Genomic DNA, 24,635 nt, shown 5'->3' on the forward strand with positions numbered 1-24,635 from the left:
TCCACAGGGAAGACACTCTTGGCCTCCGCAAATATCAAATAGCCACCAATTGGTACACAATACTAGCAGACTTACACACATTAATACCAGATGCACCTACACACATGGCTGAGCCACCACTGGAGACTGCTGCAGATGTAATGGGATCACCATTACAACCAATGTCACCAAATGAGTTGCTTGCATTCCAATAATTTCTCCCCCACTCGCCATAGTATACTCCAATATATATTGCTTAGCAATTTACTTATCAATGATTTTATAGTTGTTACTGCTGATTAAGCAGTGCTCCTTCCTGCATAGCTGTGATATTGACTCTGTAACCTGCCTGTTAATAGTTCTACCTATGCCCCCCTTATTTTGTCATTTCCTTTTCTCAGTTCAAATAACAGTTTTACTTTTTTATTCCAGATAACTGCAACTGAAACTAATACAGGGCAAACATATGAATCTAACACGGTCGCCACATATGCATACATGCTCACTATATGCTCACTTCAGCAAGTCTCTTGTACATTTGTGAAAACAACACAGATGTTAACCATCAGACTTCCTGTGTCGAGTAACATCAGCTACAGTCTGTGTACTTTTGTAATGTCTTTTGCATCTGATACCATTTATTTGCACTGCAAAGGAATGTTATGGATGAAAACTGTTAGCGCGTCGGTCCTTAATAAGTAAACTAACAAGGTGACGCATATAGGTCGATTAAACATTTGACTCATTTAAGATGTTCTTACCATAGCTCCTGAACAGAATCAATAATCAATACACAATAATCAATAACCATTAGTCAATTCAATCATCAATGGAGTCAGTAATTGTTACACACCATGACTGAAAGGTCATGAATAACCACACCTTTAGTAAACGTTTAGTAAGTTTATTCCCTTATATTAACAATGCTAAAATCATGTAGATTAATCTCAAAATCAAATCAAAACGCATATAAGAATAATACTGATCAACCCAAAAGATGCAAATAACACAACCTAATCAAAGCTTGAATCATAATACATTCTAAAGCATCAGTGCAAATCATCAGCAAAGTTAGATTCAATAGTGCTAAACAATCCATAGAGTTCAGCAAAATAGTTTGCACCATTTGTCTCTGTAATTTGTCAATCGTCATATAGATAACCTCAACTAACCCAGATTAGCATCAGCATGTGGGGCTTCATGGAAAACAATTTAGAACCTGAATTTAGAAAACATCTAGCTTAGGAAAACTAATCAAAACAGCGTAGTTGGTACCTAGAAAGAAAAGGCATAAAATGCATCTCAGTCATATTGTCATATCTACCTATCCACGGTATGGGTCAGCAAACAGAATCAGTCTTCGTCCTGAGGTTATCAATCGATCAGCAACACATCAGGCTCTCAGTCAGAGAATATGAGCCCACTGACAGAATCTCAGATTTCTTCTAAAGTCTCTTCTTCTCTCCAAATCTGCATAAGTCTTATCTGAATCTTTCTCCTGTCACATTTTTATATCAAACTCACCCAAACTATCCCTTAATTCCCAATTGGTCAATTAATCGTACGTTATTACTCTACCCAATAATTTTTCTATACCAAATCTATGAATTCTAATATTTCTACCTTGAAATGTCATTGATTGGTCTGCTTGTCAGGTATCGAATTTGTTGCATTTTCTTCTCCAGTCAGTGTCTTCATTGTTTGCATCCTGGGAAAGTACTTTTCGCACATATTACACACAATTATTACACTTTTTAGGACACTGTCTCCTGTTATTCGGTTCTCATGGAAAGCTTCTGCTAAGCATTTTATTAAAACAATGAACATTTCACAGTTAGTTCAATCTGTCAGCATTTTTATTAACCGCTAAGAAATACAGCTTCTGCATGAGGCCTGGCAAAACTAGGCCAAGACACTGGCTAAGTTAAGGCCTACAATTTATAAGCTAGAGCATACTTTGTAACCCTTAATATGACATATTACTACATTAATCTCATACATTTTCAATATTTCGTAAGTACTAATCATCAATTAGTACATTTCGTGAACACTTGTGGCCATTTTTCAAGGTCACATTTCAAACGTGTGCATTATTTTTCTACATTATTTCCTTTTCTACACAATTCATTATTAAAAATACATGTACACTCAATAATTTCTAGTTAATACATCTGCTTCAGCATAAGTTACCACAGACATATGAGTATTGTATTGCAATACAATGTTAACTAATTTATTAAATAACTGAATACATAAAAACAGATGCTAACAAAAAAAATGAAACTGAGTAGCATGTTTATAAAAACTGAAAATGATTATGAGTAGAGAGTGATAGAAAGTACAGAACAGTAGAATAATCAAAGGAAGAGTGAAAGGCTGAACTTGGAATTAGAAAACCTGGATCACAAGCCTTGAACAGCTGTTTTACTATATAAAACTCACCCCTTAGGTGGGTTGCAACTAGACCATAGCATAGGATGCTTTGTGATTAAAAGGTAAAACATGCCCTTTTGAGCTTCACTGACTTAGATGTGTCATTGTAGACTAATATGCTTAGTAATGCCATCTCTCACCCATACTGCAAGTCACATACCTTTTTACATACAGTCACTCACACACTCAGTCAGACACTGAAAAAGTCATGTATACATTTATACGCACATCCAGACAGCAAGTATTTATGCAGTAGTGCCACAGCCACTTGGGGACTGATGCAGTCACTCCGATATGTAGAGAACTACTCATACTACCAAGTTACCCATTTAGTGAAGTAGTCTTTTAAACGTGGCTTTAGCATATTACTGCATAGCCTGACTGTGCAGTTTTGCATTGAACTACACTGAAAATAGTCCATGGAGGTGAGTGCTTTGTGTTTAAAAGCTGAAACATGCTTCTCAGCTTCATTGAGTTGAATATACCCCTTGCAGAGTCCTATGCCCAGTGATATATCTAATGTACCACCTATACTGCAAGTCAAATACCTATTAACAAGAAGATAAAGGCACTGATACACCCAGTTAGACTCTGAGAGAGCCAACTATGCATTCATGTGCACAACCAGAGAGCAGGCATGTGTGCAGGAGTACTGAAGCCAGTCGCACACACAGTTACATACCCCTGTACTCACCGTATTTATTTAAACATCTGGTGGGACACTGATAGAGTTGCTGATATAATCTGTCAAATGTTTAGCCCAACTCTGGAACAACCTATTTACCCATTAACACAAATACTACTTTAAACATGGCTCAGGCCTAACACTGCAGACCCTGAGTGTGGCAGGTTTACTGTGAGCTTGACCTGCTAAAAGAAAAGCTGCTTGTCAACCCTTAAAATGACCTTTTACTACACAATGTTGAGCACTCAGCTAGGCTTTATGTAGGCCATAAACAGAAAGCAGGTTGCTTTGTGGTTACAAAAAGAAAAATTACCTTGTAAGGTTCATTGAGTTAGATGTACACTTGGAGACTCCTATGCTCATTTATATATGCAGTGCCTCACCAATACTGCAACTCATATACCTATTATATCCATTCAGACACTGAGAGATCCACTTATACATTCATGCAGACACCCAGACAGCAGATGAGGATGCAACAGTATCAAAGCCAGTTGGGTACTGATACAGTCACTATGATATATAGTCAAGTACTCAAATAAGCTAGTTACCTATCCAGAGAAGTAATCCTTTAAGCATGGCTTGGGCCTACTGCTGCACATCCGGAGTATGCAGTTTTACTGTCAGCTCAACTTGAAATTAGAAAACCTGCTTCAGAAATCTTAGACTGTCATTTTACGATAAAAACTCACCCCTCAGCCAGGTTCTAAGTAAGCCATAGACCAGGGTTCTTTGTCATTCAAAGGTGAAACAAGTGTTTATGAGTTTGAATATCCTAGACATTCACTTGGTAGACCCCTATTCCCAGTTATATATGCAGTCTCCCAAACATACTCCAACTCACATATTTATTTATTGAAGGATAGAGCCACTCAAACACCCAGTTAGACATTGAAGGAGCCACTTATACATTCATACGCACATCCAGGCAACAGGTATGTATGTTGCAGTATGATGCCTAATTGACAACTGATACAGTCACTCCAATATGTAGTCAAGTACTCTCATAACGTAGTCACTGATTTAGACAAGTAAAACTTTACTTTGAGGCTTACTACTGTTGAGCCTCAGTGTAAAGATTTACTGTTAGCTTGGTTTGGCATTAGTAAAACTACTTCACAAGCTTTAAGCTGTCATTTTACTATCAAAAACCTCATCCCTCAGCTAGGTTGTAGATAAACCATAGAGCATGGTCCTTTGTCGTTAAAAGGTGAAACATGTCCATGAGAGTTTCAGTGTCTTAGACATTCACTTGCAGATCCCCATTCCTAGTTATGAATGCAGTCTCTCACCCATCCCAAAATCACATACCTATTTACAAAAGGTTATAGTGACTCATAGCCAGTGAGAGACTGAAACAGACACTTATACATTCATGCACACACCTAGAGAGGTTATGTATCCAGCAGTAACTGAGGTACTTGCACACACAGTTATATACCACTCTACTCAGAAAAAAAACATCAAAATCAAATCAAAAGATACTTATGAAGCACACAGCTACTCAGTGTGTCCCGGAGCTCTAGGTTCTGTGATCACTTATGACTACCAGGAAAGAAATTAAGAGGCAGCATTAAATAGCCAGGTCTTTACTCTGTGTTTAAAGGAACGCACATCCTTGTTGGAGAGTTCCAACCTGTGGTGGCCAGTGCTGAGAAGGAACAGCCACCCTATCTCTTCAGTTGCGTTTTGAGCACTACTATAGGCAGCACAGAGGGTGAGCAGGGAGGTAATGTGAATACCACTTTGTAAGATAGCCAGGTCCTGAGCCATAATATGCTCTATGAGGGAGCCCTAAGCACTTGAATGTCACTTGCTCCTGGACAGGTAACCAGTGTAGTTCCTTCAAATAAGCCTGGACAGGGGTGTGTATGCAGATCTTAAGCAGAAGCCAGGCTGCTGCGATGTGCACCAACTGGAGACTCTTGAGCTGGTGCAGAGGAAGCTCCCAGCAAAGTGTTTTGGCATAATCCAGCTATTATGTTATTAAGGCATGGATTACAGTCTTCTGGCAAGAGGATGGAAGCAGAAATTGTAATTTCCTCAGAAGCCGAAGAAAACCAAAGCAGGTCCCAGCAATACTCTCGGTCTGTGGTTTGAAGGACATGTTGTTATCAAACTTCATGCCCAGATTTTGTACCACTGTGGCCAGAGTTGAGGTATAAGGGGCAGGGCTAGGCCACATCTCGCCATCCCAGAAAGGAGAAGGGGAACTAAATAGAGAAGTGACCATCCCATGTCAGAAGAATCTGACATCAGCATAGGAGAAAACCTACACATCGAAGGATTCTACCAGGGCTCCTAAGGGGGACATATATATATATATTAAACAATGTAGGACTTAAGGCAGAGCCCTGAGGAACTACAAATTTGAGAGATTTGGGGTCTGAAGCAAGAGGCTGCATCCAAACTGACTGAAGTCTGGAGGAGAGGAAGGAGCCGATCCAGGACAACACAGTCCCACTAATATCAATGTTACAAAGCAACACAGCCAGTAAGCAATTCATATAGTCACTTACATGCACATATAGAGACCCATAACGTTACTTGTCACCCATCCAGAGAAGTACTGCTTTAAACATGGCTCATGCCAACTACTATACACCGTGAGCATGCAGTTTTACTGTCAACTCGACTTGGCATTAGAAAATGTTCTTCATAAGTCTTGATCTCTAGAGCTAAATATGTTGGGCCCGATTCACAAAGGTAAAATTCGACCAAAAGTCTAAACTTAGACTAAGGGGGTCATTCTGACCCTGGCGGTCGGTGATAAAGCGGCGGCCAACCCGCCAACAGGCCGGCGGACAAAAAAATGCAATTCTGACCCTGGCGGGAACCGCCATCACAGCCCGCCGCATTAACACTCCGACCGCCACGGCGGAACAAACAAACAGCGCGGCGGTCACCGCCAACAGCCAGGCGGCAGACAATGTACCGCCCACCCTATCACGACCCACCAATCCGCCACCTTTTCCGGGGCGGGAGCCCCGCCGATAAAAACACGGCGGAAACAGACATTTCCAATGGAAAACGCTCACCTCGAGACACTCCACGCGGAATCCGGACAGCATGGAACCCGAATTGAACATCATACCTGCTCTCGTCTACCTGCTCATCTACCACGAGTACGAACTCCGGCGCAGACGTCAACGGTGAGTACTGCACCTACGACACACGGGAGGGGGGAGGAAGAAAGGTTACGGGCATACACATATGCGACCCCCCCACCCCCCCAATATGTACACACCAATGCAGAGCAGGAAGTCACAGTGACACCACACAAAGACCCTTTAAAAATACAATGACACAACCAAATTTGGAATACATTTTCATGTACAAAAAAAGCACCTGGAAATAATTGAGCAACCGTGAAAAATATTTACAAAAACCAAAAAGATATACACATCAGTGTATCACTGAAGTAACAAGTCCTGCACATCCTACGAATCTAACATGTCCGTGGGCCAAGGTTCTGCGAAACAAGGGCAAAGCCCACACACGAGACCTGAGTCCTTTGGAGAGAACACTGCAGGGGCATCTGATGTCAAAACTACAGGCACCTCAGGGGGAAGGGAAGGGGGGGCCACCACAGCCACATGAGTCCACGACACCAGATCCACGAGGAGCCACCATGCCCACTGTACCATCCTGGGGAGTGCAAAGCCACAGTCTCTCAAGTCTCTGCAGTGGGTGGGTTGCCCACTGGACCATCCTGGGGAGTGCAAAGCCACAGTCTCTCAATGTCTCTACAGTGGGTGGGTTGCCCACTGTACCATCCTGGGGAGTGCAAAGCCACAGTCTCTCAATGTCTCTACAGTGGGTGGATTGCCCACTGGACCATCCTGGGGAGTGCAAAGCCACAGTCTCTCAAGTCTCTACAGTGGGTGGATTGCCCACTGTGCCATCCTGGGGAGTGCAAAGCAACAGTCTCTCAGGTGGATTACAGAGTCCACTGGTCAAGGAGGAGGCATGGTGGGCACAGTGAACCATAAACAGTGCCTGAGACGGCGGGACCCAGCGCAGCGGTGCATGACATGGCGATGTCCAGCGGAGCGGTGGTTGAGAGGAAGGGCCCAGCGGAGCGGTGCTTGACAGGAAGGGCCCAGCGGAGCGGTGCTTGACAGGAAGGGCCCAGCGGAGCGGTGCTTGAGACGGCGGGGCCCTGTTCAGCGGTACCTGTCTTCACGGCGGGGCACTGTTCAGCGGTGCTCTTCTGCACGGTGGGGCCCTGTTCAGTGGTACCTGTCTTCACGGCAGGGCCCTGTTCAGCGGTACCTGTCTTCACGGCGGGGCCCTGTTCAGCGGTACCTGTCTTCACGGCGGGGCCCTGTTCAGCGGTACCTCTCTTCACGGCGGGGCCCTGTTCAGCGGTACCTGTCTTCACGGCGGGCCCTGTTCAGCGGTACCTGTCTTCACGGCGGGGCCCTGTTCAGCGGTACCTGTCTTCACGGCGGGGCCCTGTTCAGCGGTACCTGTCTTCACGGCGGGGCCCTGTTCAGCGGTACCTGTCTTCACGGCGGGGCCCTGTTCAGCGGTGCTCTCCTGCACGGCGGGGCCCTGTTCAGCGGTACCTGTCTTCACGACGGGGCCCTGTTCAGCGGTACCTGTCTTCACGGCGGGGCCCTGTTCAGCGGTACCTGTCTTCACGGCGGGGCCCTGTTCAGCGGTGCTCTTCTGCGCGGCGGGGCCCTGTTCAGCGGTACCTGTCTTCACGGCGGGGCCCTGTTCAGCGGTACCTGTCTTCACGGCGGGGCCCTGTTCAGCGGTACCTGTCTTCACGGCGGGGCCCTGTTCAGCGGTACCTGTCTTCACGGCGGGGCCCTGTTCAGCGGTGCTCTTCTGCACGGCGGGGCCCTGTTCAGCGGTGCTCTTCTGCACAGCGGGCCCTGTTCAGCGGTACCTGTCTTCACGGCGGGGCCCTGTTCAGCGGTGCTCTTGCAGTATGTCAAGGGAGTCATACCTGGCCTGGACACCCTGCTCACTCGCCCTCCGACCGTGCTGTGTCAGGCCCCTTCGGGGAGTGAGTCCTGGGCCCTTTGGTGTCATCCCTTGCAGCCGGGATGGGGCTTGTGGGGCCCTCCTGCTCCGCGCTCCTGGTGGTTGTCCTCTCCGCCCTGCTGTCCTTCCGCTCCTTAGATGGGGCTCTCGGGCTCTTGCCTCCCCTGGCTGCTGTGGCCGGTGAAGTGGCCGGAGTCACCTCCTTGGGGGCAGCCGTCTCTGTCCGCTCACCGCGGCCCTTCAATTTCCGGGTCCTCTTGCCTGGGGGGGGGGCTGGCTGTCCCCTTGCTGCTCACCGAAGTGTTACTGCCGCCAAAGGGTGGACTCCACATGCCATGCACCACTTGCACTGTAGAAGTTGGGCTGGTGGTGGCTGAGGTGCCCTTGGGACTTTTCCCAGTTGGAGGGGGTGGGTCGGGGAGGGAAAGAGGTCATAACTGGAGAGGTAATTTTTCTTGGGACCAAGGTAAGGGGTAGGAGTAGTGGTGAGAGAAGTGGAGGAAGAGGATGTGGTTGTATGAGAGCCAGGTGTGCTGTCCTTGGGTGCAGGTGACTGGGACGTAGGCTGTGGTGAGGTGGTTGGCTGTTGTTTGGGTGTCTGCCTGCGTTTATGTGTCTTGGAAGAGGGGGTGACAGACACAGTGGGAGAGGACACAGGGGACGTGTAAATGCCAGTGGGGGTGGTGACTGCAGGTGTGCGGACTGTAGTGGAGGGTTTGCTGGTGGTGGAAGAACTGGCTGATGTTGGGGTGCATGCAGGTGTGAGTGTAGACGTCACAGGGAGGGAGGAGGGAGACGAGGAGGACGGGGACACAGAGGTGGTAGTGACTGTTGATATGTCTGCATCTGTGTGTTGCTTGGGTGAATGCTTGTGTTTTCTGTGGTGCTTATGTTTGGATGAGCTGGCCTTGGGTGTTGAGGTGTGTGCAGGCTGGTCTGATGGTGTGGATGGGATAGGTTGAGGTACAGGAGACAGAGAAAGGGTGGAGGCAGATAGAAGAGGGAGACTGGAGACAGGGACAATGGCTGCCGTCAGTGCTGAGGCCAGAGCAGTGAACGCACGTTGATGGGCAGCCTGACCCGAATGAATGCCCTCCAGGTAGGCATTGCTCCGATGCACCTCCCTTTCCACCCCCTGGATGGCATTCAGAAGGGTAGTCTGCCCAACAATGACCGTCCTCACCAGGTCAATGAGCTCCGCACTGAGGGCAGCAGGGGTAACAGAGGCAGGGGCTGAGGTGCCTGGGGCGAAGGAGACGCGCGCCTTCCTGGCCGAGCGGCCACGGAGCGAAGACTGAGGGGCTGCTGGGAGGGCGGTGCTGGTGCGCTGGGTGGCGGCTGTACCTGTTGTTGCGGGGGGCACAGATGGTGCCGCCACCGCTAGGGAGCTCCCAAACGAGGACGTGTCCGTGTCGCTGGTGTCTCCACCGGCCCCCGTTGTGGTGCTCCCCTCGCCCTCCGGATCACTGGTGCCCTCGGTGTCTGTGTCAGTGCCCACCGGGGCCTGGTGACCTGCAGCTCCCTCCTGCTCCGACGCCAAATCTCCTCCGCCTGATGATGCTAAAACACAAGAAGACAAAGATTTAGGGTGGGGGGAGAAATGAAACAAAGTTGAGTGCATGCCTTAGCAATACCCTTTGCGGAGAGGACAGACACAGGTGCCTCGTGCACTAAGTCGCGAACTTGGGGTACACTACTCAGTACTTCTGTCTAGGCAAACAGGTCTAGGGACAACACACGCGCACATGTGTGATGCTGGAGCATGGGTAGCTGCACTTGGCACCCTACAGAGGTGCGGGGCGGGGGCACAGGGCCATGCCTAAGGGAGCGGACTACACTACAGAGAGCGCCCTGGCCTAATGTCACCCACAGCCCTCCTCCCCCACCCAGACGCCTCCAATGCGCATACAGATAGGAGAATGTGCGGATACTCACCCCCTTGTGTCTGCTGTGCTGTCCTCAAGTGCCCATCCAAATTAGGGTAGGCCACCGCCAGGATCCGGGACATCAGGGGGGTCATGGTGCGACTGGCACCCCTCCTAGGTCGGGAGGCCATCCCCAGCAGTGTTTCTGCGGTCTTCCTCGTTCCGCGGCGGATGTCCTCCCACCTCTTGCGGCAGTGGGTGCCCCGTCTGTTGTAGACCCCCAAGTTCCGGACTTCCTTGGCGATGGCACGCCAAATATCGATTTTCTGGTGGGCGCTCACCAGTTTGACATGTACAGGGTGGGAAAGAGAAACCGTCACATATCTGCATGTTTGGAGTACATGCCCCCCCCTCCCCAACCTTGTCATGGTTCCCATTCTCTCATCTGTCGTGCGTTGCATTCCTCATTCCCTCCACACCCCACCAACTTACATCCCCCCCCTCCACACAGGCATAACCCATTCAATGTGCACTGAGTGTACTCACCTGTTGGTCTGGAGGACCGTAGAGTAGCGCATACTGGGGGAGGACCCCGTCCATGAGCTTCTCCAACTCTTCTGAACTGAAGGCGGGGGCCCTTTCACCAGTAGCAGCAGCCATTGTCACTTCCAGACCGAGTTCACAGCAGCACTTGCAGTATAGGTCCTCTCCTGTGGATGATCAGGTCTCGAATGATTGAGCAGATAGAAAATGGCGGTCACGCCCGCGGCGGTGCGTACCGCGGCGGTGCATCCCGCGACCGCCGGCGCACATCGTCATTGGCTCCTGAAACCCATAGGCTTCAATGTTAACCAATGCGTCTTCGCACAGCGGTCTTCGACCGCCTACCGCCACGGTGTGCCCCGCCAGCGCAGTGACCTCACATCCCATTGTCCCACTTCACAGGTCAGGCATCGGCCATTTCAAGGGCCCACATGGCTTAATTTCTAATGCGTCACACAGGCCTAGGCCTTGCAATGGCACACATACAAACATATCAAACCATACATTTACCTGTACTGTGCAAGCTATGTTGTACGTACCTGTGAGTGGATTGACTCTGTACTCCATATTCTCCTTCCTAGGCACCGTCCGCTGGGACTAGCGATGAGAAGGAGGAATCCTCGCGTGTACCGGCCGCTGGTGGACCTGTCCACAATGGAAGAACGCAACATAATACTACGATACCGACTTGACCGAGCCTCCATCCATGAACTGTGTGCCCAGCTGGAGCCAGCCCTGATGTCCCCCATCCGCCAACCCACAGGAATTCCCCCTCTAGTGCAGGTTCTGTCTGTCCTCCATTTCTTTGCAACTGGCTCATTCCAGACAACAGTGGCCATGTCATCTGGGATGTCTCAGCCTATGTTTTCCAAGATCTTATCCAGAGTGTTGTCTGCCCTGATGAAACTCATGCGAAGCTACATCATTTTCCCAGAGGAGGGTGATTTGCCTACAGTGAAAGCTGATTTCTATGCCCTTGGACACATCCCCAACATCATTGGTGCAATTGATGGGACCCATGTGGCTTTAGTCCCCCCAAATGACGATGAACAGGTGTACAGGAACAGGAAGAATTACCATTCAATGAATATCCAGGTGGTCTGTTTGGCTGACCAGTACATCTCCCATGTAAATGCCAAGTTTCCAGGGTCAGTTCATGACGCGTATGTTATGCGAAATAGCAGCATTCCCTATGTGATGGAACAGCTACAGAGACAGCGTGTGTGGCTAATAGGTGACTCTGGTTACCCCAACCTGCCGTGGCTATTGACCCCAGTGAGGAATCCCAGGACCAGGGCAGAGGAACGGTACAATGAGGCCCATGGGCGTACTAGGAGGGTGATTGAGCGAACCTTTGGGCTCCTGAAGGCCAGGTTTAGGTGCCTGCATATGACATGTGGATCCCTAATGTACTCACCAAAGAAGGTGTGCCATATCATCGTGGCGTGCTGTATGCTCCACAACCTGGCTTTGCGACGCCAGGTGCCTTTCCTGCAGGAGGATGGTCGAGATGGTGGTGTTGTAGAAGCCGTGGAGCCTGTGGAGAGTGAAGAGGAGGAAGACTCTGAGGACAACACAGACAATAGGGACAGAGTGATACAACAGTATTTCCAGTAACACACAGGTAAGAATCACCCACGCCATTTCACAATTGCTTATAGCCTCCTGCATCTGTACTTTCTGTAGTTCCCCACAGATGTTTTTCATTAATTTTTGCCTTTCCCTTCCCTTCTCAGTGCTGTCTGACTCAGTACCTGACTTCTGCTTGGTTCGCCCATGAAATACAGCGTATTGACATTGGTATGTTGTCATGACTAATTGACAGAACAGAAATTGAACAGTAATATGTAATACATTTGTTAATAATACAGCATGACTCAAAACAGATTTGTGTGCAAAATGTGATTTATTTACAGTGCTAGATATCGGTACATGTGATTCTAAGGGTGATGGGTGGGGGTGGAGGAATATCCATGGCAGAGTCCAGTTCTCAGTCTCACAGGTGCATTGTCCTTTTGCCTGTGGAAGGATGGAGCATAGGCAGTTCATGGTTGGACAGGGTGGCAATGTGGGACAGTGGGAAGACTTGAGGGGGTATGTCCTGCTGGCGGGGGTCTTGACATCCTACTCTGTCCTTTTTTTTGGTCTCAGGCTACTCTTACGGGGTGGTTGTTCTTCAGCAGGAGGTGGGGTTCTGGGGGGCTGTCGAGGTGTTGGGACCTCCTGTCCAATAGCGCCGGCGGAGGTGGTAGGCTGTTCCTGGTCGGGGCTAGTGACAGGGGCCCTGTGTGGTGCACCATGGTCCCGCAACGCGTCCTCTATCCTGTGGAGGGCCAGGACGATGGTCCCCATTGCGGTCCCGATGATTCTCAGCTCCTCCCTGAACCCCATGTAGCGTTCCTCCTGCTGTGCCTGGATCTCAGTGAACCTGGCCAGTACCGTCGCCATCGTTTCTTGGGAGTGGTGGTATGCCCCCATGAGGGTGGTGAGGGCCTCTTGGAGAGTGGGTTCCCTGGGCCTCTCCTCCCCCCCCTGTCGCACAGCAGCCCTCCGAGCTGCCCGGTTTCCCCCGGCCTCTGTCCCCTGGACGGTGTGCCCGCTACCACTGCCCCCAGGTCCCTGTTGTTGTTGGGGTGTTGGGTTAGCCTGGGTGCCCTGTAGTGGCAGACACACCACTGATTGAGCTGTCCTAGAGACAGAGGCATGGGCCCGCTGGGTGGGAGCTGTGCTGGTGTTGGCAGAGGGGGTCGGGTCTGGTGTGGCCTGTGGCTGCCTGAGGGGAACCGACTGCCCAGAGGTCCCCGATGGTCCGGGCTGGTCATCAGGTTCACTGTCGACAGAGCTGCTATCCTCAGTGTGGGCCTGTTCCGGTGGTGGGATGGACACTTCTGGACCCTCCTGGCTGGTGTGTTGTCGTTCGGGTCCTGCATGGGGTAAGAGAGTTTGGTTATTGTTTCTGTGTGTGCAATAGCGTGCGTGTTATGGGTGCCCTTGTCCCCCAGTGCAGGCATTCCCTTGAGGGAGGTGTTGTGAGGGTAGTTAGTTGGGGGGGGGGTTAGTGCAGTGGTCATGCTTAGGTGATGGGTGCCCATGATTTGTGTTGGCATGCAGGAGTTGGTGTTGGGATGGGTGGGTTGTGCTGGTGAGACATTGTCAGGGAGGATGTGTGCTGGGGGGTTGGGGGTGAGGGTGGGGGTGTGGGTTGGCATGCTGGTGGGGTGGGGGGGATATAGTAGTTGAGATTGGACTTACCAGAGTCCATTCCTCCGGCTACTCCTGCGAGGCCCTGAGGATGCAGGATGTTCAAGACCTCTTGCTCCCACGATGTGAATTCGGGAGGGGTGGGTGGGGGTCCGCCGCCAGTCTTCTGGACCGCGAGGTTGTGCCTGGAGACCATCGATCGGACCTTCCCCCGTAGGTCGTTCCATCTTTTGCGGATGTCCTCCCTCTTCCTGGGATGCTGTCCCACCGCGTTGACCCTGTCCACGATCCGCTGCCATAGCTCCGCCTTCCTAGCTATACTGGTGTGCTGCACCTGCGAGCCGAAGAGCTGGGGTTCCACTCTTAGGATTTCCTCCACCATGACCCGGAGTTCTTGGTCCGAAAAGCGTGGGTGCCTTTGGGGTGCCATGGGGTGGTGTGGGTGAGGTGTGGGGTGGAGTATGTGATGATAAGTATGTTGGTGAGTGGTGCTTTGTGCTACTATGTGGTGTGTGTGATGGTGTAGTGTGCCTCAGTGTGTCTTGCTATGGATTGTCTGCTGTGTCTCTCTCTCCTTCTCTCAGTAATTATGGTCGCAGGGGTTTGTGGGTGATGTGGGTGTGTGTTTTATAGTTGGTTGATTGTGTGGGAGTGGTGTGTGTATGTGTATCAGGTGTGTGTATTTCAAATTGTCCAATGTGGCTGTGTTTTGGTGCTGTGTGTGTATTCTGACCGCGGCGGTGTGTAGCGCCAATGGAATACCGCGTTTGAATGACCGCCGTGTGGATTCGTGGGTCGTAATGGCATGGGCGTATTTCTGTTGGCGTGACGGTGGAGGTTTGGTCATCTCCAGTTTCTCGCTGCCCGCTGATGTGGCGGGCTGCAGTGGAGGACGGATTTTTGGAGGTTTGGCCGTTGTGGGTCAGAATGACCGTGGCGGTTAACCGCGGCCGCGGCGGTGTTATGGCGGTCTTCTGACCGGCGGTAAGGGCCTTTTACCGCCGAGGTCAGAATGACCCCCTAAATGTCTAACTTTACTGAAAGGCCTATGCCTGTCCTTACACAAAGCAGTCTCCAACCCCCTAGAGTGTGTCTGGGGCCAGGACAGAGAGAAGTAGGGGCTTGTGCACTACACAAACATTCCTTTGAAATTTGCCTACTTGAAAGGCAGGGATGAGCATAAGTATTTGACTGCTGACCCCACATTTTTAGAACACCTCTGGACTGAGGACATTCTGCCAGGAAGATGAGCTGGATGCTGTAGGAAGAACTGCCACTCTGCCTGTTGCTTTGCTGTGCTGGCCTTCTGCTTGCTGCTTCAGTCGTGGGAGTGAAAGGACTGGACTTTGCTTTCTACATCCTGCTTTCCAAGGTTCTCCATTGGCTTCAACTGAGCTTTCCTCCTTTTGTGAAGTCTCAGGGATATCAAAGACTTCATCTGCCAGTGCCTTAGCTCTTCAGCTGAGAGTCCTGCTAAGTGGTGCCAAATACAGTCCCTGGGCCCTTAGAAGTGGAATCTGGTAACCTGAGTGAAAATCCATGCAACAAGGCCATTGTGGCAGAAGAATTGATGCAGCACGTGCACCGTGGCTGAAAAATCAACATAGACTGCAAAACAGACACAAAGCCTGTTCCAGCATGGATCCATTGTTTGTGTGCATCTTGATTTTCCATGCATCATCCCGGGGTGTCATTTTTTTTCATCAATGTTGCCCAGGAATCAGTGTATCACTAGTCCAGTGGTAAAAGAATCAACATATCACCAGCCGGGTGGGGAAAAAATCAATACATCACCAGCCAGGCAGGAAAAGAATCCCTCATCATCTGCCCAGGGTGAAAAATATTGATGCATTGCTTGCTTTTCCAATGACTCACTTCCTTTGCGGCCTGCATCATCTTTGTTTTTGACACATCCAAGGTATTGTGTGTTATAGGGATACAACCACAGATTTTTTGGGATTAAGACTCTTTTAAACCTTTAAATGGTGAAAACTTTATTTGTGTATGTTAGAATTTTGTCATTTTGATTGTGTTTTACTCAGATAAATACTGGCTATTTTTCTAAACTGTTGATACTTTACACATTTGCCTCTGAGATAAGCCTGACTGCTTGCACCAAGCTACCATGGGGGAGAGCTGTGGTTATCTCGGTGTGTGACTCCCTTTCCCTGACTAGAGTGAGGGTCCCTACTTGGACGTGGTGTAAACGTACTGCCAACTAGAGACCCCATTTCTAACAGATGAATAGTAATGTTAAATTAAAATAATGTAATATGCACTTATGGGGTTCTTTCTACAGTCTCTATAATTATTTTTCCCCCCACAATTCAATGATGAGTCTATATAAAATACTTAATTTATGGTGTAACAGAATGGAAGCTGAGAAAAAGGGAAAATAAATTGCTCATATTGAATTCATAATTTCTTTACAAAGAGAACGCGTGCGGGAGCAAACCAAGATGGCCGCCCGATAGCGACGCTCCCGATCGGCTGAGGAGATTTCTTCGCGGAGGGGCTGCAATTTGACAGCTGAAGATTTATTATCCTCTGGAAGTGGTGTGTGAACGATCAGAGAGCAGCATGGTGAGTTTTGTTTCTACTTTTAACTCTGGTTTTTAACAGAGTTTACCTCTTTATACCTGCTGTTCCTGATCCTCACAGGATTTCAGCCGCCATTTTAGATTTTTTTTTCAACTCCTCAGATTTTGATTGAAGAAATGGTCAGGTTTGGATTTTAGACTTGCTGAGGTGGAGCAGGGGATTAGTGATGTACAGGATACTACCGCCAAAGTCAACAATTTGTCTAAAGAGCTCATGCTACTTAAAAAACAGAGAGAAGATTTGGAAAATTGTAACATACTAAATAACCTTTTGTATTTGTGGTATTCCAGACGTAGCAGAGGACCAGGACATGGTTACGTTTCTGCAAATACATATTCCAAAGATTGTTGGTCTACAGAGCACCACTGTTCTTAATATACAACAAGCTCATCGTATTGGGACCATCTCAACCATCTACTTCTTCTAAGCCAAGAGCAATTATTGCCCTTTTTCTACAATATTCAGACTTGATGGCAGTCTTAACAGCAGCTAAACAACACAAACAAATGCTATGGTCTGGCCAAAAACTTTTCTTCAGTCAAGACACAGCTAGGGCAACTGCGGCTAGAAGAAAGGAATTTTTGGATCTCAGACCAGCCTTGAAGCCCATGAATGCGAGATATGGCCTTATTCACCCTTGTCTTTTTAAAGTTATATTTAAAGATAAAACATCTACTTTTGATAATCCATCTGATTTGAAGCAATGTATCTATACTCACAAGGGTGAAGCTATGGAACTCAGCAAGACCTGATCATTCAATGGGGGACCATTAATCAGTTTAGATCTGTCAAGTGTAGAAGTTATTTTTCTCCAAGTGTGTCTGTGTCTTGTTTACATGTAATGTCAACAATGCAATGTCACTTCCCTTGTTGATAAGTCCAGTTCTTAGCTGTTAATGTATGCCTTAAAACATATATCTCTGTTCTCACTCATATCTTCCCCTTTGTTACTCAATACTTTATTTTCCTTGGGGACCATTGTTGGCTGGCCTCCAATTTTCGTACTCCACCCTCTCCCTCTCTCCCTTACCATATACTTCCTTACAAGACAAATATGACTAAAGCTTTTTGGCTTTTTGTCATCTTCTTCTATTGTTGGGGGGCATGTGCTGCCTCCTCAATCATTTTTTCCCTTTGTATTTTCTGTTTTTTCTTCTATCTCTCTGCTTTCTTCACTCTCTTTTTTATTCTCTAGTGCAAAATTGACATCAAGCACCCATTTATAGATATATGTTCATCACCCTTCATTCCATCTTATTTTATGATCCATATGTTTTCTGCATTTTAAGTTAACTTATGATTATATTGTCTAAATGTGTCCTATTGTTTCGCCGATGATCTGTCTTCGTATTATTTCATGGAATGTTAAGGTGTTACGTAATCCGGTTAAGAACCAAAGAGTGCTTCAACATCTCTCTAAATTAAATTGTCAAATTGCTCTTCTACAAGAAACACATCTTAAGGAACAAGATTTTAAATGTCTGAATAAGAATTGGGTTGGCCATGTGTTTGGTTCCTCTGCAGTTAACAACAAAAACGGTGTAGTAATTATAATTCATAAATCCTTGCAAATACAGGTTATAAAAGAGGCTAAAGATGATGTAGCAGATGGGTTTTATTTACAGCCAGGATGAATGGTATGGTATTTTCTATATGCAATGTTTATCGTCCTACTGGAGAAGAACCTCAATTTTGGGCTAATTTTTCTTCCTTGTTATTATCTTGCAAATCTGACAATTTTGTGGTTGGTGGGATTGCAGTCAATTACTGGACCGTTTTGTAGACCGTTGTTCCCAAACCCGATCTATCCACAACAAAATGCAGAAGGCATTCCGTCAGGCAATTTCATCTAGAGGTCTTCATGATGTATGGAGAACTGCTCATCCAGATGTATTAGAATTTACATTTTACTCTCCAGTTCATTACTCACACTCTAGAATTGATTAAATATTTGTTACACAAAATATTCTTCAATCGATCTTGCATGCTGAAATTGGGTCTATACTTATATCTGATCACACCCCGATTATTATTAATTTGGACTCCCCAAATAATTCCTCCTTCTCTAATCGCTAGAGGTTTAATAATTCTTTACTGCAGGACAAACTATTCATTGATCAAATTACGGTGTTTGCAGATTAATTTTTTAGGAACAATCTACTCTCAGACACTCAGATTAATTTTATATGGGATACTACAGCTAGGGGTTTTATTATTGAATATGTTGCAACCCAAAAAAGAAAAAAAAAATCACAATGTATCATCTAAACTGCTTGAACAAATCAAACATCTTGAACATGATTATTTCTCTTCTAATAAACCAGATACTTTATCCAGGTTAATTAAAGCTAAATTACTATATAATAAGCAATCCTGGGAAAGTGCATGTGGTACCCTACTCAAAATTAATTCTAAATGTTATGGAGGAAAGAATTCATCAGGAAAATGATTGGCTAACTATCTAAAGAGTAAGAAACAAAAAACTAAAATTAGTGTTATTATAGATAAACATGGAAACAGACATACCAGTGACTCAGCAATTTTGGAATGTTTTACGGGCTATTACTCCAAATTATACACCCCAGAAAGCACTTCCTACATGGAAAACATAGATGCATTCTTTCAATCTATTCCTACGTCAACAGCTAAGTTAGTGGATTTATCTCCTTTAGATTTTGAGATGTCTGAGGCTGAAATTAAACCTGCCATTACCAAGCTCCCTAAACTGGTCCTGATGGTTTCTCAGTTGAGTTCTACTCTAAATTTGCATCTTTTCTAGTTTTTCCTAGCACAAGATCAAACAAGAGGTACATTTTTCGAAGCCATTCTATGTCTAATTCCAAAAAAAGGTAAAGATTTATCAAACTGTGGAAATGATATACCCATTTCCCTTATAAACACTGATTGTAAAATGTTTGCAAAAATTCTAGCTCTCAGCATTAATCAGTTCATTCCAGATTTAATTGATATACATCAATCAGCTTTTGTTGAGGTGTGGTATATTTTGGATGATTCTCGAACTTTTCTCAACATTATCCATCTAGCCTCTAAGTCTAAAGAACCTATGGCTGCTATAACTTTAGATGCAGAAAAAGCCTTTGACCAAGTTTACTGGGATTTCATGTTTGGGGCTTTGAGATGGCATGGGTTTAGTCCACACATTGTGAAGCTTATTCGACTTTTATATTCCTCACCTTCCGCATCTATTTTTGTTAATGATAAACAATCTCAATATGTTTCATTATACAGAGGTACTAGACAGGGCTGTCCACTATCACCCCTTTTACTTATATTAGCCCTAGAACCTTTTCTAGAGAAGATACGCTGATCATCTGATTTTTGTGGCTTTAAACATAATGATTTAGAAATTAAATTTACAGCATATGCTGATGATATTTTGCTTTTTATTTCAAATCCCCGAAAAACTATTCCTGAATTCTTTCAATTGTTACAGGAATACTCTAATGTATCGGGATATAAGCTTAATGTAGATAAATCGGAGGTTTTGCCATTAAATGCTTATTGCTTATCCAGCATGTTTAAAGATACTGGCTTTACCTGGAATTCTAAACATATCAAATGCTTGGGTATCTTATATTATAATTCTATTAAAGACACTATTCAATTACATTTCCAACAAGTTAAATCAAACATTTCTAAATTGTCTGATAGATGGTATCCTTTATATTTACCTTGGTGGGGGAGACTGGCTACAATCAAAATTATGATTTTGCCCATACTAAATTTGTATTTGTCTATGCTTCCAGTTAAACTTCCCTCTGTTTTTTTAAACTATTAATACATTATTTATGATTTTTTTGTGGAATAAACGTAGATCCTGCATATCACTAACTAAACTACAGGAATCTGGAGAAAATGGTGGTGTCAATTTTCCTTGTCTTAAACGATATCATTCTGCTTTTACCCTGAAACAAATATGGATGGTCCTTTCTTCCAACCCTCAGGAGTATGCAACAATTTGGTCTCAACTGGAGCATTCACAAATCATGTCATTTACTCTTAAGGATGTAATTAGTTTTTCAAAACTTCCTAAATCTTTCCTCTCTCCAGTGATTGCATTCTCTATTTCTACTGCCATACCATTACTCATTGCTTCCCACTCGTCTCAGGAGAATCTCCAGAAAACTCCTATTTGGTATAATACAGATAATAAAATAACTAACAGGGTTATTGCCTGGAGAGAATGGATATATAAAGGTATTATAACCTTAGGTCATTTATTCACAGATGGTGGTCTGCTTGATTGTCATGATGGTCAACAAAAGTTTCATATTTCTTCCCAATATGCTGTACAGTACCACTACCTTAAAAATATACTTAAAAATATTATCTCAATCCTTACACTCATTTACTTCTATACAGATCCCCTCCCAGCTTTCCAATTTTTCCGTACCTCTGATGGCTTCCTTTGTGTATAAAACTCCTATAACTACCTACACTGTAAGACCAAAGTCTAAAATGGAACTAGCATGGGAACTAGATTTTAATCAACAGTTTCCTTTACATGTGTGGAAGAAAATATGGTTAAAACTCCATAAAACATCTTGTTCAACGTCCACAACTGAAGCATTATATTATTTTTATAATAGACATTATTATACTCCTATGGATCTCTATAAATGTAAGCTTACTGCAGACAACAAGTGTTGGTCATGTTCTCTTGAAAATAGTCACTAAATGCACATGTTTTTTTAATGTCCTTTAGTTAAAAGGTTTTGGGTACAAGTATGGGATAAAATTAATCAGATTCTGTGTACCCATATACCATTTGATTTCCTGCACATTGTTTTGGGTAGTGCTTCTTCCATATGTCAATCCCTGCTTATGCTTGGTTATTTTGTTGAACTTCTTATTGCTAACGCTCCTCAAATTATAACCTCAAATGGGAAAGATACCTCAAAAATATCTGTAGTTGCTTGGTGGAATTTGATTTGCTATAATAACAGAATGGATTGTGCAAATGCTAATACTACTCAATTGCTAATCAAAAGAGACAAGCTATGGATTCCTCTTACCTCTTTTCTTTCGAAACAAACAACCTTTCATACCACTACCAATACTGTTTTTGAACCTCCTAAATTTTCTATTTTGAATTAATGGTTGTTATTTTCAAATATGTGTTTTACAATTTGCACTGTTCAGTTTCTTTTTTTTCTCTTCCTCTTTTCTTTTATTCGATTATTAACTTCCTTTAATAAAAATGCTAGTATTATAAAGTACAATATACTTATTATTGTGTATATAAAATGTTTTTGTATGGACGTTTAACTCTGTATTTCTCTAGTTTAACATATTTGTCCAATTTTATTTGGAAGTTTATATTGTAATTATTTATTTTTCCTATTGTACCACTGTTTACTATTACTTTTAATAAAGCAATATTAAACTAAAAAAAGATATAAAATTGTTGTGTTTTATGATTAACAATAGCTTTTTTTATTACAGATTGCGAAACTTTAAAGAACACATTTATAATATGAAACTTTAACTTGTATTTAAGTTTTCTTTCTTTTTACACAGATTGACTAACCTATTTATTGCTGTAATGTAAGTAACTAATTGCACTGTTCTCCCTTCATAGACCAATCATTAATATACCCAATTAGACATTGGTAATCATAGTCATGCACTAACACACTGATTTATCCACATGTATACTTTTATAATGACTAACTCACGAAGGGACACACGCATCCACGCACTTGTTGCTTAAAATGAGAATTTTCCTTAAAAACAAAAAGCAAGAGGCATATGGTAAAACAGGAAATTATTCATTTAATTAATTATTATGGCTGGGAGAGCAGTCACAGAACTGGGGTCTGAGGACTGTCTCTTGAAGTACATTGAATGAATGTGGGTTTTATACATTTCACTGGATGCAATAAATTCATAAAACAATCCTTCCTTGATAAAAATTGTGAACAGTTGACAAGGAGTCATAAATACAATTACAATGGGGAATCCAGGTGGGCCTCAACCTGGCGTGGACACTATGTGGGCCAGCCAATAGATGTCCAGCCTGAGGGGCACATGCACAATTGTGCTGTGTGTGCTGTGTGTGCTTGCCCTGGTTAAGTGTACCTAACTACATGTGGTATTTAACATTGTGGTGTTTTGGGAATGCACATATCCCTCTGGCCATGTGCGCTGTATTTCAGCCAATCTCAAGGAACCTTTGTAGTGTTGCTGTCTATCTGTGGGATCTGATCTAAGTTTACCTGTGCATTTGGAAGTCATCTAAGTGTTACCCCACCTGATGATCTGTCAGTTATTAACCTTCAGGCCTTGGTTCCAAAGCCAGACTGACCATGTACCTATGTGCTAGCGTTGATGGAGAGTTCATGATGGGGGAATACAGCAGTGGTGATGCAACTTTGTGTATGAAAATGTATTGCTCGTATATTAGAATGTCTTTGTTGTTGTGCACATCATTATCAATCAGTCCAATATCAACACACTGACACACCAGCCATACACTGATGCAGGCACTGATACACCCATAAACACACTTATTCATACACTGAGGCAGCCAGCCATACAATAACACATAACACACCAAGGCACACACCTGTGCAGATACTGGCACACCCAGTCACATTGTAATACATCCAATGACCCAGGCACACACTGATACATACACTGAGATATCCAGGCACACAATAATGTATGCACTAACATACCCAGCTACACACTTACACATACTCTGATACACCCAGACAGACATGGATGCATACACTAACATACCTCTACATACACTGATACTTACAGTCACACACTAATGCAGGTACTAACAAACACGGGCAAACATTGATTCATAACCTCTCATATCCTTTCATATTCAGTCACACTTATGCATAGCCTGCCATCCCCAGGCACACACTGACACATACACTAACACACCCAGGAATACACGGGTGGATACACTGGCACACCCAGGACACACTCATGCACAATCTCGTATACCCAACCACACACTAATACATATGCAAACATACCCATTCACACACTGATGCATTCACTAACACATTCAGGTACACACTGATACATACACTAACACACTCAGACACAGTGTTAGATGTGCTCAAACACCGAGGCACATACTCATGCATAAACTGACATACCCATGCACACATTAATAAATATGCTGACACAACCAGACACACGTTGGCACATACACCAACTCATAAATGGATGCATACACTGACACAACCAGGACACACTCATGTATAGTCTGACATACCAGGGCACAGACTGATATCTATACTAATACACCCAAGCACAACCTCATGCATACACTACCACAACATGGCACACCCTCATGCCTACACTAACAAATCCATCTAGGCACACACTGATACCTACACTGACAGACCAAGGCATGCACAGATGCAAAGCATGGACTGAGACAACCGGACATACTCTCATGTATACACTGACACACCCAGGCACACACTGTTGCATACAGTGACACAGCCAGCAAAACACTAATACATACACTGACATACTCAGACACATGTTGACATGTACGCTGACACACCCAGGCACACATTGACACATACACTGAAACCCCAGGCACACACTGATGCATACACTGACATGCCCAGGCACACACTCATGCATAGATTGACATACCCAGGCACAAACTAATATATACGCTGACACACCCATGCTCACACTAACGCATACACTAACACATCCAGACACATACTGATGTATACACTAACAAATCCAGGCACTCACTCATGCATGAGTGCCTGGATGTCTGACACACCCAGACACACATTTATGCACCATTCAAACAATAAAGGAACAAAGGACAAACACAGCTCTTTTTTTGATAGTTTGTGTGGCCCTAAAAATATATATTTTTAAACAGTTTTGATTTGTTTGTGTTTTTTTCTCAAAAAACTAGTGTACCCAAAAAATCAGGTATATAACTGTTATGAAAGAATAACAATGAAGACTAACATGCTTTCTGACTGAAAACTACATTCAACAACTTTGTGTGCTGCAACTGAAAAAACCCCAAAAATAGCACAGATGATTATTAACTGCGTCTCAATATTCATTCACAGATGGAGGGTTTATGCCAACTGGCATGTGGCACCATACACAATGTGTAGTCAGGAGCCTCTAATTAGGACACACAGCTGGCACTGTTACTCTTCCGGTGGCTGAAGGTACTGCCCCATTTGCTCCTGATGCAGAAGGATGCTCTCTGGTTTCACTCTCGTGGGCCATTCCTTGATAAGATCCTTGATGAATGGTCTTCAGATATTTCCACATTGATGATGTTCCATGGCTATACT

This window comes from Pleurodeles waltl, chromosome 1_1 (assembly GCF_031143425.1).
Source record: "Pleurodeles waltl isolate 20211129_DDA chromosome 1_1, aPleWal1.hap1.20221129, whole genome shotgun sequence".
NCBI classification, from domain to species: domain Eukaryota; kingdom Metazoa; phylum Chordata; class Amphibia; order Caudata; family Salamandridae; genus Pleurodeles; species Pleurodeles waltl.